We start from the raw sequence: 15,298 nt of genomic DNA, 5'->3' as shown, positions 1-15,298 counted from the left end.
TTCCCCATGTGATCCAAGCATGGCCATCTGCCAAAGAGCCAGAGGGAGAGAGGGCCACTCGCCTTGCCGGCAACACAGAGATTGCCTAGCCCCATCTCCAAATGAAAGAGCAGCAGAGAGCTCACAAGAAGTCTTTTCCAATGACGATCTGGCTTTGAAAAGAGCAGCTGTAGTGCCAGAGTGTTTGGTGCATTGCTTCTTTTGGCCGAGTGTCCATTCTTCCATGGGGAAGTGGTGTTGGGAGGTTCTTTTGGTGCACAAAGCTATTCCTCTGCCATCTGCACCCAGTGACATCAGAGAGTGCAGCAGGATTTGCCTTTGCCATTTAATGGGGTTTCAGTTTGTTTGACTCAACTGGGTATGTTCTTATAATGCCAGGAGAATGATTCTATCCTAAGTCAGCTGAACAGAAGCCAGAAGTGAACTGCAAACAAGAGACCCGGCTTGCATAACAGCGTGGAGACCAGTTTCACTGCAGCAGCACAGAGTAGGTGGTTGCTAATGAGCCTGCAGTGAAGATGCCTACAGAGTGACGACCAAAGGGAAGTTCCTTGCTCACCTGAAAAAGACAATCACTGTACAGGTAGGTTAAAGTGTTTCTGAGACCTCCCAGTGCCAGCCAAGCAGGTGCGCAGATTTGGTGGGCAGGCTGGGTACAGGCTGAGAGCTTTAGAACCACCGAGGAAGGTGATTAACAGCTGAATTCCTGGCAGCCTTGGTGCTTTCTGGAGCTGGTTCCTACAGACCGCTTGCCCGGAGATACTGCGCAGAAAGGAAGGAGAATGCGATGAGCCAGTGACCCTTATTCGAGAGAGTCCAGCTCTGATTCTTGGATGCCAGTAAACTGAGGTTGACTGTCTTGGGCATGGCATAGGTACAAGGACTCACGCAGTAAGTGGGTGCAGGTGGACTTCTGTGACATGTTATTGGACGAAGTACATCAAACCCAACATATCCAAAGTGCATTTTCTTTCTCTTTCTCTCTCTCTCTCTCTCTCTCTCCCTCTCTCTCTCTCCCCCTCTCCCTCTCCCTCACTCTCACTCTCACTCTCACCCCCACTGCTAGATCTCTAACCCTTCAGCCTCTACTATATTCCTGATCTGTGCTAAGGATAGCTCAAGTCCCTGTATCTCAGAGGCTAGAGACTGGTCTAGGCGGAGGAGGGAGACAGCACAGAACTAAGGACTGGAGTGGGGAATTATGAAGGGATAAGTAACAAATTCTGTGGCTGGGGTTGGAGGGGAAGGGAAAGACTGCGGGTGAGATTGGAGGGAAAGCTAGCAAGAGCCAGAATGCCTGCCAGATGGAAGGCGGCCGAGGACAGTATGGAAGTCAGGGGTTTAGGGATTGGGAGGGAAGAGTAAGCCCAATTAGGGTCAAGGTTGGGAGGGGTATTGAGTGCTTGTTCTGAGACAGGAGACCTGGAGAACTTGTGGGTGGGTCAGCTGGGCTGGGGATGTGGATGAAGATGAAAAGACGGAAGTGGATGAAAAGACAGCTCCGTGCACTCAGAAGCCAAGTGGCCTGGGCTGTCCTCCACTCCACAAGCTTTCTCACTCCCCACCTCCTGCTGGTTTCCACATCCTGCTAAACAGCCCCCTCCATTCCACGTCCTCTCAGCTCGGCCCTCATTGTCTCTCTCTCAGGCTTTTGCCAGACTCTGTCCACCACTGTCCCTGCCTCTAGTCCTTCCCCTACAACCCATTCTTCACACAACTGCCAAGCATTATCTTTCCAAAATGCAAGCTTGATCATGTCCCCAAGCTTAAAGGACTCCAGTCTTCCCATTGCCTACAGAATAAAGCCCAAAATTCTTGCATGGCATGCAGGGGGCCTCAAGATTTCCCTCACCTTGCCACTGCAGCTTCATCTCTTGTAACTTACCCACAAGTGTGCAGTCACCTTCAAGTGTCCAGTCACCTGGATAAGTTGCTATTCCTTGAATCTGACCGTGTAATTTGCCTTCCAACTTCCTGAAGTTATTCCCTCAGCCTAGAGGAGCTTTTCCTTCTCTCCTGCCTACCAACCCTCTTCTCATCTTTCAGGATGAAACCACCTCCTCTGAGAAGCCTTCCTTATATTCCTCCCTCCAGATTAGGGTTAATTGTTCTGTCTCGTGTGTGTGTGTGGGGGGGTATTAAACTATGTAAAACAGAACATTTATCATTTTAACCATTTTAAGTGTACAGTTCTGTGGCGTTAAGTACATTCACACTGTTGTGCAAGCTTCATCACCATCCATCACCAGAACTTTTTCATCTTCCCCGAGTAATACTCTGTCCCCATTAAACACTCACTCCCCATTATTTCCTCCCTCTAGGCCCTGACAACCATCATTCTACCTTCTGTCTCTATGAATTTAATTATTCTAAGTGCCTCATATATGTGGAATCCTATATTCTTTATGACTGGCTTGTTTCACTTAGCGTAATATCCTCAAGGTTCATCCATATTGTAGCAAATATCAGAACTTCCTTCCTTTTTAAAGCTGAATTATATTCCATTGTATGCATAGACCACGTTTTGTTTATCCATTCATCCATGTATGGATACTTGGGTTGCTTCTACCTTTTTTTTTTTTTTGCGGTACGCGAGCCTCTCACTGCTGTGACCTCTCCCGTTGCGGAGCACAGGCTCCGGACGCGCAGGCTCAGTGGCCATGGCTCACGGGCCCAGCCGCTCCATGGCATGTGGGATCCTCCCGGATCGGGGCACGAACCTATGTCCCCTGCATTGGCAGGCGGGCTCCCAGCCACTGCGCCACCAGAGAAGCCCTTGCTTCTACCTTTTGATTGTTGTGAATGACACTGCTATGAACATCAGAGTTACAAGTGTCTGTTCAAGTCTCTGCTTTCAGTTCTTTAGGGAAGAATTCCACTTCCCAGAAGTGGAATTGCTGGATCATATGGTAATTCTAACTCCCCTTCTTTTCCCTCCCTTGAAAGTAATTGTGCATGGTAAGTGTGCATCTTCAGTATCAAAATATAAATACCCTTGGAGTAATGCTCAATAATTAAAGCACAGCAAAGACCCTGGAAAGAATATTTTAACTCTTCCCTGCAGTAAAAGTATGTTTTTCACAAAGAGAAGTTACAAACCAGTTGAAACGTGACAATGCTGTTATCACTTGAACTCTAAAATTAGACTCTGGCAAAAATGCTTTTAAGAAAATCCTTTCAAGAAATCTAGTTACTAAGTTTTGTAGTTATTACTCTGTCATGACCTGCTTAGGAATTTGGAATCAGGAAACCTGAGTTCCAGCCCTGCCCTGCCAGTTACTAACAGTTAAGTTACCTAATTTCTCTAGGCTCTAATTTTACCATCAGTAAAATAACAAATGCCCCTGTAAATTCATGAGAGAAGAGCAATCCAAATGAAAGCATTCTGGTAACCTAAAAAAAAAAAAAAAAAAAAGGATCATCTGAATTATCACAGTGACTGGCATCCCGTGCAACACTGGGGCCTATTTAACCAACCTGAATGACAGTACATTGAACTCATGTCCTTCCTCAAAGGAAGCTAAATGAGGTTCTTTAAAGGATACTTTTTTTTTTGAGGTTTGAATAGAACTTTTATTTTAATTTAATTTTTATTGGGGTATAGTTTATTTACAATTTGCATTAATTTCAGGTGTACAGCAAAGTGTTTCAGTTATTCATATACATGTATCCATTCTTTTTCAGATTCTTTTTCCATATAGGTTATTACAGAATATTGAGTAAAGTTCCCTGTGCTATACAGTAGGTCCTTGTTGATTATCTATTTTATATATAGTAGTGTATATCTGCTAATCCCAAATTCCTAATTTATCCCTCCCTCCTCCCACATTTCCCCTTCAGTAACTATAAGTTTGTTTTCTAAGTTTGTGAGTCTGTTTCTGTTTTGTGAATAAGTTCATTTGTATCCTTTTTTTAGATTCCACATATAATGATATCATATGATATTTGTCTTTCCCTTTCTGACTTACTTCACTTAGTATGATAATCTCTAGGTCCATCCATGTTGCTGCAAATGGCATTATTTCATTCTTTTTTATGGCTGAGTAATATTCCATTGTATATAGGTACCACATCTTCTTTATCCATTCATCCGTTGATGGACATTTAGGTTGTTTCCATGTCTTGGCTATTGTAAGTTGTGCTACAATGAACACTGGGGTGCATTATCTTTTCGAATTATGGTTTTCTCTGGGTATATGCCCAGGACTGGGATGGAAAGTGCAGCCATACTTCATCATTCCCATTCAGATAAGAAAAATCTTTGAGTAAGCAGTGGAATTCCAGGGACATTTGAAGAGTGATAGGAAAACTGCTGGAGGGATTTTTTTTTTTTTTTTTTTTTTTTTTTTTTTGCGGTACGCGGGCCTCTCACTGTTGTGGCCTCTCCCGTTGCGGAGCACAGGCTCCGGACGCGCAGGCTCAGTGGCCATGGCTCACAGGCCCAGCCGCTCTGCGGCATGTGGGATCTTCCCGGACCGGGGCACGAACCCGCATCCCCTGCATCGGCAGGCAGACTCTCAACCACCGCGCCACCAGGGAAGCCCCCTGCTGGAGGGATTTTAACACTGGGCAGTTAAGGAGACAGCTTTCCATAAATAAGAAATAGGCACAGAGAAAGAAAGCCCTGAGCCAAGATTACTAAAAAAAATACCCTCAGTAAAAATAGATGGGGCCTCCCTGGTGGCGCAAGTGGTTGAGAGTCCGCCTGCCGATGCAGGGGATACGGGTTCGTGCCCCGGTCTGGGAGGATCCCATATGCCGCGGAGCGGCTGGGCCCGTGAGCCATGGCCGCTGAGCCTGCGCGTCCGGAGCCTGTGCTCCGCAACGGGGGAGGCCACAACAGTGAGAGGCCCGCATACCGAAAAAAAAAAAAAAAAAAAAAAAAAAAAAATAGATGGTAATAGTCATATGCACTATGCATGTATTTCATCCAGGCAGTCTTTATGTTTTTATGAAAACTTGCAGATAGAAGAAAAAACTCGAACCTGCTTCCCATGGTTATTTCTGGCCTATAGTACATATTACATTTGGTAAAGACTGTTGAGAGTCACTGTTAAGATGTTGGTGCCAAACCATGAAACTTTTCCTGAGTCATAAATCGGCATAGCTTTCCTACCCTAGAAGAAATGAGCAGTGAACTTCCTTTTAGATCTTACAGCCTACATTCTTCTCTTCTGTGTTTTCAGAATGTCTGTGTTATTGATTCTTTAGAAGGGAAGGCAGGATAAGGCAAGATACTGATCTTTTTTTCACATAGACTGGTAAATTACCACTGAATGGGATATATTCTTCCCCCTGCATTTCTCCCTCTTCACTCCCTGAAATTGAAGAAGTGGCCAGTAAACAGAATACAGGTTTGGAACAATTACAGAATTCAAGCGATGTAATCAATCACTTGTGTATATAAGACAGAAGGCACAGTGCTACATACATAATAGCAGTGAAATCAAAGAAAAAATCAAAGAAATCAAAGAAAAAATGAGACAGCAGTTATTCCTCTGAAGATTGAGATCATTTTCAGGGCTATCAGTTTACAGGTGTATATTTCTCTATTTTATGGAAAAGAGAAAGAACGTTAGTGTGGAATAAAGATGCCATTTCTAATTAGAGGGGAAAAGATGAGTGTAATGCATGGTGTTCAAACAAGAGACTATATGGAGGAAAATCTTTCTCCCTGTTCTCTTTCCCTTTAAATGGTGTCTTTCACACTAATTCTCAGGCATCTGGTTAGGGAGTCCAGAAACAGAGGTGGCACTTGGGATGATGGCATTTTCCATCAAATGCTCCTGCTTGTAAACCGGTCTTCCAGCGGCCAAGGATTTATCTTATTTTCAAAGACATCTATTATAGGTCTGACTTGAATTTATCCTATTTCAGGAAACTCCCACATACCTGCAAGTGCATTTGCCCTGGGGATGAATGTTCTAAAACCAGGTCTCTTTATTAAGCATCAGCCACAGGGTCCAGTGGTCCCTGGTGGTCCAGTGGTTAAGACTCCACGCTCCCAGTGCAGGGGGCCCGGGATTGATCCCTGGTCAGGGAACTAAATCCTGCATGCCACAACTAAAAGAGCCTGCACTCTGCAACTAAAGATGCTGGCAACTAAAAAAGATCCCACATGTGGCTAAGAAGATCCCGCAGGCAGCAACGAAGAGCCCGCGTGCTGCCACTAAGATCTGGCACAGCCGAGAGAAAAAAAAAAAAGCATCAGCCATGGTGGTGGGTAGGATACTTACTTGAGAGCTGCCTTCAACGTGTGAAGAGCTGGCTTCGCTAAATTGCCTGAGTTGGGCGTGGTGGTGGAGAGCGATCATAGTGTCAAAAGCCAGGTTTCCAACAATTAGCAGAGGCACAGCTGCCAGCAAAGACAGTGTTGTCTGTATCCCGACAGGAAACTCTCGCTCTCCATTAGACCTAATTATCAGTCAGCAGCTGACTTCCAGAAATGGTGCTATAAGTTGGGCAGGACAAAAGTCCGGAGAGGTTATCCTGAGGGACGAGTGGTCCTGTGACAGTGCTTTATAGTACATTTCCTGGCCATTTATTCCTTTGATTTGGTGACCTCATGTTCTTGGTTGATGCTTTTAAGGTCTGGAGAAGAAACTCGTGCAGTCTAAAATCATTCTTTTTCTTTCAGGTGGCTGGTATCTGATTCTTAGGGATGTTGGGTGGGGGAGGGAGAGTGGGATAGAATAGGGGAGTATATTCCAGAAATCACATCGGATTCAGGAGAATCTGAGTCAAATGGCAGCTTGTACCCCGGCCACAAAGACCACCCAGGGGGCCAGAGCCACTTGCCACAAAGCAGCTCTCCCCTTGCCCAGGGAGGCACTGCATTTTGGCAAGACTCTCTCGTGGCTGGGAGTCTTTATCCAGCTGAAGGCTGAGCTCACTTACTCCTGGGTGTGACTGCTTGGTGTGACTGCCTTGGGGCTTTGCTGACTAAACTACTCTACCACAGTGACCCATGTGAAGTGACATGATCTTTTAAAAAATATGGATGAAAATCCAGAAGACTATGTTATTAAATAGACCCAGATGTTTTTAAATACCTTGCTTATTTAAGGTCCTTTACAGTTCACAAAGGTGCTTAAAAATGTCTTACTTGTATTCCTCAGATTTTTAGAATTTTTTTCCGCTGCGCCACGTGGCTTGCAGGATGTTAGTTCCCCGACCACTGATCAAACCTTGGCCCTCAGCAGTGAAAGTGCCGAGTCCTGACCCCTGGACCGCCAGGGAAGTCCCCACCCTGTCTTCTTCATTTTATATTTCAGTGATTGATTTTCCAACATAATGTCTGCGTTTTTCCCAATATTACTGTGTGTTTCAGATTACTTTTTACAGGTTGGATATTGTTACACTTCCAAACAGAGTCTATATTTTATTTTCAATAAGATAGCATGCCTGGGCTGCATCTCTACTACTAGGTGATACAACTGTCTCAGAACTTTACTCACGGAGTAGCTGCCTGAAAAAGGCAAAAGCTGGCCACAAGCCAGCTGTTTACAAAGTGAATTCTGTGTTCCCGTGGAATCCTTCACTTCCTGCATTGCTCTAATATCAGCACAAGCTGGGCAGGGAGAAGGGTTTTTGCTTCAAGCCAAGGCTCCGGGCAAACAGCTAAGGAAATGAGTGCCCTCCCTCGCTGAGGCTGGCGCACTGAAGGCCCCTCCCCATGGCACAGTAGAGCTCTTCTCTTTTCTCTGGTGTGACTGCTTGCTTGCATGGATCTTAAAGGCAGAGCTACCTGGGACCAGGGATTCTACAGACATTTCAGTGAAAACAGGCCTTTCAGTTTTTCATCTCAGATCCCTTTGAAATATCTTTGAAAGCTCAGGACTTAGAAATATCTCAGATGCTGGTGAGGAGCAAATTTGGAAAGCAGACACCATGCTGTACATATATTCATCCCTTCCCTTCTGCGGCCCAAGTTGTTTTATTAGATGAGCTTGTGTACCAGAGAAACTTAGAACGAGAGCTTCCCCAGAATGCTTTTCACTTGCTCATGTAGGCTATTCCTGGACAGCCCCACCGGGACCCCTACAACTCCCACCATCTGAATTCGACAGGTAAATATAGCTTAGGCTGAAGATGGGGTCACACTACATTAATATTCAGTTCTGATTCCAAATATATGACAGGCTTATGCCTCTCAAATTAGTTTACGTTGTGAACTGGGGAAATGATTATGTAATTTTTACAAGTTTGATTTCTCGTTGCATAAAATAGCGCTTTATTTTTTAAAATTTATTTTAGTGAAGTATAGGTGATTTACAATGTGTTAATTTCTGCTGCACAGCAAAGTGATTCAGTTATATATATATATTCTTTTTCATATTCCTTTCCATTACAGTTTCCTACAGAATACTGAATATAGTTCCCTGGTCTATACAGTAAGACCTATCCATTCTATATATAATAGTTTGCATCTCTAACCCCAAACTCCCAATCCATCCCTCCCCTCTCCTCCTTCCCCCTTGACAACCACAAGTCTATTTTCTGTCTGTGATTCTGTTTTATAGATAAGTTCATTTGTGTCATATTTTAGATTCTACATATCATATGGTATTCATCTTTCTCTGCCTGGCTTACTTCACTTAGTACGATAATCTCTAGGTCCATCCATGCTGCTGCAAATGACATTTCATTATTTTTTATGGCTGAGTAATATTCCATACCACATCTTTATCCATTCATAAAATAGCACTTTACTCTCAGGATGCCACATCAGAATGCACATAGGTATGAAATATTCTGATACTCCAGCACAAAAGTCAGGATTTAAATAAAAATCTCCCAAAGTGTAAAAGATATATAACCTCTAACAACTGTTGACCATGAGACCACAGGTCATGGAGAATTCTTTCAGCTCCTGTATACTTCTGTATCATCCTCCTTCTCATTTAGTAAAAAAAAATTATTGAGCAGCCACCGTCTCAGGCACTTGGGAATACAGAGTGCTAAAATACAGTCCTCACAACTTATTGAACTCAAAGTATATTTGAGAAGACAAACAAATTACAAAAATAATGATAGGTACTGGGAGTTAAGGAACATAGGGAAGACTACTGTATTTGATTGTGTTCTGGCTTGTCTGTCACACTCACTTGGGATATTCTTACCCTATTAGCAGATAAAAGAGATAATTCATACTTTTTTTTTTCTGCAGTACTCGAGCCTCTCACTGCTGTGGCCTCTCCTGTCGTGGAGCACAGGCTCCAGACGCGCAGGCTCAGTGGCCATGGCTCACAGGCCCAGCCACTCCACGGCATGTGGGATCTTCCCAGACCGGGGCACAAACCCGTGTCCCCTGCATCGGCAGGCGGACCCTCAACCACTGCGCCACCAGGGAAGCCCCATGCATACTTTATATCTTAACTTATAAATACCAAGAGGGCAAGATGTGCCTTTTGTGCATTCAATTAGTCTTTGTCCTGTGCCTTATGCTGGCACAGGACAAAGACTAATTGAGACATCACAGCAGTTGGGTGGGACAGGCTTCTTCCATCTCTGTTATGTAGCAGTACCCTGGCTTAGGGTAAACCTTTATCCTTTGGTGTCTGGTCCTTATTAAAACAGACTCTCCACCAGTCCCTCTGGAGAGTCAGCCCAACCTATGATTATAGTTATGATATGCTTTATCAGAATCCCACTAATTGCCACACAATAGGCCCCAGATAAGATATTTTCCCCACAAGAGTTTAACCTGTGTTTTGTGGTTCTTCAACAAGTGATTAGACATTTAAAAAAATATATTTATTTACCTATTTGGTTGCATGGGGTCTTAGTTGCGTCTCCAGGGCTCCTTAGTTGCAGCTCACCAGCTCCTTAGTTGGCGGCCCGTGGGCTCCTTAGTTGTGGCATGCAAACTCTTAGTTGTTAACGGCATGCATGTGGGATCTAGTTCCCTGACCTGGGATCAGACTCGGGCCCCCTGCATTGGGAGCGCAGATTCTTAACCACTGTGCCACCAGGGAAGTCCCTAGTGATTAGACATCTTAAGCAGCATGGAACATGGCTTAGTTAAGAACAACCAGGATGAAATAGGGAGCAATTATCTATCTGGCTACAGTTGGAGCAGAGGGAAATATTAGTTATCTTCACCCACCTGCCCACCTGCCTTCCTAACATCACTCTCAATCTCCCTGAAATGTGGCCTTTACTCTTTCTATTTTAAAAAGGATCTTCAAGCCACCACAGTCTCTCTCACCAGTTGTTTTTTTTAATGGAAGTATAGTTGATTTACAATGTGTTCATTTCTGCTGTACAGCAAAGTGATTCAGTTATATATATATATATATATATATATATATATATATATATATACATATATACATACACATTCTTTTTCATATTCTTTTCCATTATGGTTTATCTCAGGGTATTGAATATGGTTCCCTGTGCTGTACAGTAGCACCTTGTTGTTTATGCAGTCTATATGTAATAGTTTGCATCTGCTGACCCCAAACTCCCAGTCCATCTCCTGCCCCGCTCGGCAGCCACAAGTCTGTTCTCTACGTCTGCTCTCTCACCAGTTTGGTTTTTTTGTGTTTTTTTTTTTTGTGGTACGCGGGCCTCTCACTGCTGTGGCCTCTCCCGCCGCGGAGCACAGGCTCCGGACGCGCAGGCTCAGCGGCCATGGCTTACGGGCCCAGCCGCTCCGAGGCATGTGGGATCCTCCCAGACCAGGGCACGAACCCGCGTCCCCTGCATCGGCAGGCGGACTCTCAACTACTGCGCCACCAGGGAAGCCCTCTCACCAGTTTTTACACATGCTCTTCCCCCTCCTAAAAGAGTGCTTCTTAAACTTTAATGTGCATAGAAATCACCTGAGTATCTTGTCGAAATGCCAGGTGTGACTCAGTGAGTCTGGGGCGCGGCCTGAGATTCTGCATTTCTCACATGCTGGTGCTGCTGGTCTGAGGAGGAGCATGGGCTGAGAACTCCCTGCCGGCCCATCCTGGTTTCTGGACACATGGATTTTATAGACTGCTACCAAAAAGTAAAAATAAAGAGCAAAACAATAAACTCTTTCAGGGACCAATCAGCTCGACAACTTTTTATTGCCATTTAATTGGTCAAGAAAGGCCATTAAACATATGCATGGCTCTGATTGCTGTATCATAAAGAAAGGTTATTTAAATTCCCGAAAAGTAGGAAGGGCATAGTTTCGGAATACTAGAGGACAATCTTTTGAATTGAATAAACTCAGCTTTGCGAAAAAACTCACTACATTGATCTCATTTTTAAAATTTTGTCCTAGATTGGGGGCACTAAAAGCAGTTAGGAAAAATTGGCCTGCCTGAAGCCTACTGAGGCTTTTAAGTCTGAAGTCTAGAGTCAGCTTTTCCAAGTTGTCTTTTCTGATCCCAGAGGTGGGGTTGAACGTCCCTCCACAGTGCCTCAGGGAGCCCTGTGCGTGACACTGTCATAACCTTCATCACCATCCACTGTAATTGCTTGTTTACTTGTCTGGAGCTCCCAATAGTCCTAGAATGTCTTTTTAAAAAAATTAAAGTTAATTTACAATATTGTGTTAGTTTCAAGTGTACAGCAAAGTGATTCATATACATGTATTTGTATATTCTTTTTCAGATTCTTTTCCATTATAGGTTATTACAAGATGTTGAGTATAGTTCCCCATGCTATACAGTAGGTCCTTGTTGTTTACCTATTTTATATACAGTAGTGTGTATCTGTTAATCCCAAACTCCTAATTTATCTCTCCCCCCACCCTCCTGCTACCCCTTTGGTAACCACAAATTTGTTTTCTATGTCTGTGAGTCCATTTCTGTTTTGTAAATTAGTATCATTTTTTTAGATTCCACATATAATTGATATTATATATTTGTCTTTCTCTGACTTACTTCACTGAATATGATAATCGCTAGGTCCGTCTATGTTGCTGCAGATGGCATTATTTCATTCTTTTTTATGGCTATTATTCCATTGTATGTATATATACCATGTCTTCTTTATCCATTTATCTGTCGATGGACATTTAGGGTGCTTCCATGTCTTGGCTATTGTAAATAGTGCTGCTATGAACATTGGGGTGCATGTATCTTTTCAAATTATAGTTTTCACTGGATATATATCCAGGAGTGGGATTGCTGAATCATATGGTAACTCTATTTTTAGTTTTTTAAGGAACCTCCATACTGTTCTCCATAATAGAATGTCTTTTACCTACCTCTATATCCCAAAGCCTCAAACATTGTAAGTACACAGAAAAGAGTCAATAATTGAATGAAGGCCTGAAATAAGGCATCAGTGTTAACAGTCTCACTGGTGGATTCCGTTTGTGGTGTTAGGTAGAATCAGAGACATTTTCTGAAGTGGTCCAAACTAGTGGCATGTATGAAATTATAGAGAAAATGTATATTAAGAATATTCTTATGTAGCACAGGTTCTTTGAGTAGGCAGTGAAACACACACACACACACACACACACACACACACACACACACATACACATATGTATAAAATCTTTACCTGTTCCTTACTTTGAACCTGACTGACCCTTTCCAACTCTTGCTTTGAACTGGTCAAGTAATATTCTGTTCTGTGAACTTGCTGATACCGTGAACTGTTTCTTTGTTTTTCTGGTCTTCCGAATGAGCTACCATGAGATTTAGAGGGTTCTTATGAATTTTTAATCTGCTCTGATCCCCTGCGCTCTTGGCTTTTAAACAGGAATGGATAGCAAACATGCATTTCTTAATTTCCTTCCACTTCTTAGCCTGTCTGTTGTATAGGATAGACTTAGTGTTCTCTTCCAAAATAAACAGCTCACGCAGCTCATAGCTCAAAGTTAATCAGAAACTTGTTTACCACAGGAATATATTGGGAATTAAGACAGACAGATATCAACTATAAAAATAAGAAATGGCAAGCGAGAAAGTAGGACACTAAGACACACTCAGTATGAACTTTCCAAGCAAAGAAGGGAATATTTGGGTTGTTTTAACGCTTTTAGCTGGTTGAAAAGATCTTTCCACAAATTTTTTTTTTTTTTTTGCTGTTTACCAGTCTTTTAATGCAATGTCATGAGTTTTAAAGTAAAGTATACGTATTTGGGGGGATTCAAAATGTTATCAGTGATTTAGTAGAGAAAAGTACATAAAAGAATCTTATTAAAACCTACTCTGGGGCTTCCCCGGTGGCGCAGTGGTTGAGAGTCCGCCTGCCGGTGCAGGGGACGCAGGTTCGTGCCCCGGTCTGGGAGAATCCCACGTGCCGTGGAGCGGCTGGGCCCGTGAGCCATGGCCGCTGAGCCTGCGTGTCCGGAGCCTGTGCTCCGCAACGGGAGAGGCCACAGCAGTGAGAGGCCTGTGTACCGAAAAAAAAAAAACAACCTACTCTGATAAGCTTTGCAAAAAAGAGTGGATGTTACTAGTAACCTAATGGAGACAATAATTATGAATCGACTTCTTCAATAAAGTTTCAAAAAAAAGCATGTTTTTTAAAGATCCATATACATCCTAATAAAGTAAAGCACTCCAAAACTAAATTTATACAACTATAATTTTTTAATGTAGCGATTACTTGGTCTGTAGGCAAAGATGGACCATCTGTATAATTTTGACCATGTTACTGTTCCTGAAATGACAGCCCTGCATCCCCTCTGCCACTTCTTTACAAATCCATTTCTATGCCAGTGCAGTGCAGTAGTCATTAGAGTTGTCAAACTTCATCTCAACATATGAATAACTTATTCTTTGGATATTTACTTGAATTTGAACAAAATCTTCTTAATTAAACTATTCATTCAAAAAATATTTACTGAGTGCTTACTATGTGCCAGGTACTGTTCTGGCACATGGGATACATCATAAACAGAGCAAGTGTTGCTGCCTTCATGGAGCTTATAGTCTAAATGCAGGAGACAATAAAAATAAACATAATAAATGGCTAAAATATGAATGTTTGAAGCTGATAGGTTCAATGAGAAAGATGATGTTTAGGATCACACAGTGTTGACTTCGGCACCAGAACCCAAGCTGACAGAAAACCCGTATGTTCTTTAATAAAACTATTTTGGGGGGTATATTAGTCTGCTAGGGTTGCCATAACAAAATACTACAGCCTAGGTGGCTTAAACAACAGAAATTTATTTTCTCATTGTTCTTGTGGCTGGGAGCCCCAGATCAAGGTACCAGTGGGGCTGGTTTCTGGTGAGACCTTTCTTCCTGGTTTGCAGACAGCCGCAGTCTCACTGTGTCCTCACATGGCCTTTCCTCTGTGCATGTCTGGAAAGCTCTGGTGATTCTTCCCCTTCTCATAAAGACACTGGTCCTATTGGATGAGCCCCCCACCCCCTTATGACCTCTTTTAACCTTAATTAAAAGGCTGATTACCTCCTTTAAGGCTCTGTCTCCAGAGTCATGTATGGGTTAGCACTTCAACATATGAATGTGGTCAAGGGAGTGGGAATCAATTGCACTCGTAACAGATGGCATTTGTGACATGAGGGAGACTTAAGTATGGGGCCTAGGGCAGAGTCCCATCTTGTTCAGGTTTAAGGGCAGTGTTGAGGTAAACTTCATTGAGAAGATGAAATTTGAGCAGACAGGAAGGAGGTAAAGGGGTTCTCTATGTGGCTATCTGGAGAAAAAGCATTGCAAGCAAAGGGAACAGCCAGTGCAAAGGCCTTAGGACAGGAATGTATCTGGAATGTTTGGTAAACAGTAAAGACGCCAGTGTGCCTGTGGATGGCAGAGTAGGAAGAGATGAAGTTGTGAGGAGCTGGATGGTGCAGAGTTCTGCAAGCCATTGTGAGGACTTTGGTTTTACTTGAGTGAAACGGGGAGCCATTGCAGGGTTTTGAGCAGAGGTGTGACATGGTCTGATTTACATATGCATGTAGTCATGAAATAAGTATTTTAACATATTTTGGTGAATTCAGTGTGAAATGATGCACATATACATTAAACACATCTTTTAAAACCTTGATTTTAGAATCTCCTTTTAGATTCTAATTTTAGAGTCAAATTATCTGGAGAATTGCCCACTTACAAAGTTTTCCAGTATGCGATAAATACATAAGTAGGGCTTCCTTCTAGATCTCTTATTACTTTTCTTTATTCTTTCTTCTATTGCATGCGCTTGATTACACATTATTTTGTGTGTTCATTTGAAATATTTTAAACTAAGTTTTATCTAATATGTATACTTAATATCTACATTCTAAAATACTCGTGCACAGAGTCAATACTATGGTAGCTTGGTTAAAATACTTTGTAACTCAGATATGAAGAGAAAATAATAGTCACAAAAGACATTACTTTGTGCCTTT

At 42.8% G+C, this 15,298-nt stretch overlaps 1 protein-coding gene across 4 annotated transcripts in view; it reads left to right on the top strand.

Annotated features, from left to right (window-relative positions):
* Positions 1-342: 342 nt before the first annotated feature.
* The window catches only part of LYST (lysosomal trafficking regulator), a 197,310-nt gene continuing 182,354 nt past the window's right edge, over positions 343-15,298 (top strand). For 3 of the 4 annotated variants that reach the window (XM_060108116.1, XM_060108109.1, XM_060108094.1), the window contains exon 1: positions 343-583. The gene's annotated coding sequence lies outside the window, so the exon portion shown is untranslated. The remainder of the gene's footprint in view (positions 584-15,298) is intronic. The other variant, XM_060108124.1, reaches the window with a different exon arrangement.

The sequence above is a fragment of the Mesoplodon densirostris genome, chromosome 1, assembly GCF_025265405.1.
Source record: "Mesoplodon densirostris isolate mMesDen1 chromosome 1, mMesDen1 primary haplotype, whole genome shotgun sequence".
Lineage (NCBI taxonomy): Eukaryota > Metazoa > Chordata > Mammalia > Artiodactyla > Ziphiidae > Mesoplodon > Mesoplodon densirostris.
This window is presented reverse-complemented; position numbering and strand designations above follow the sequence as displayed.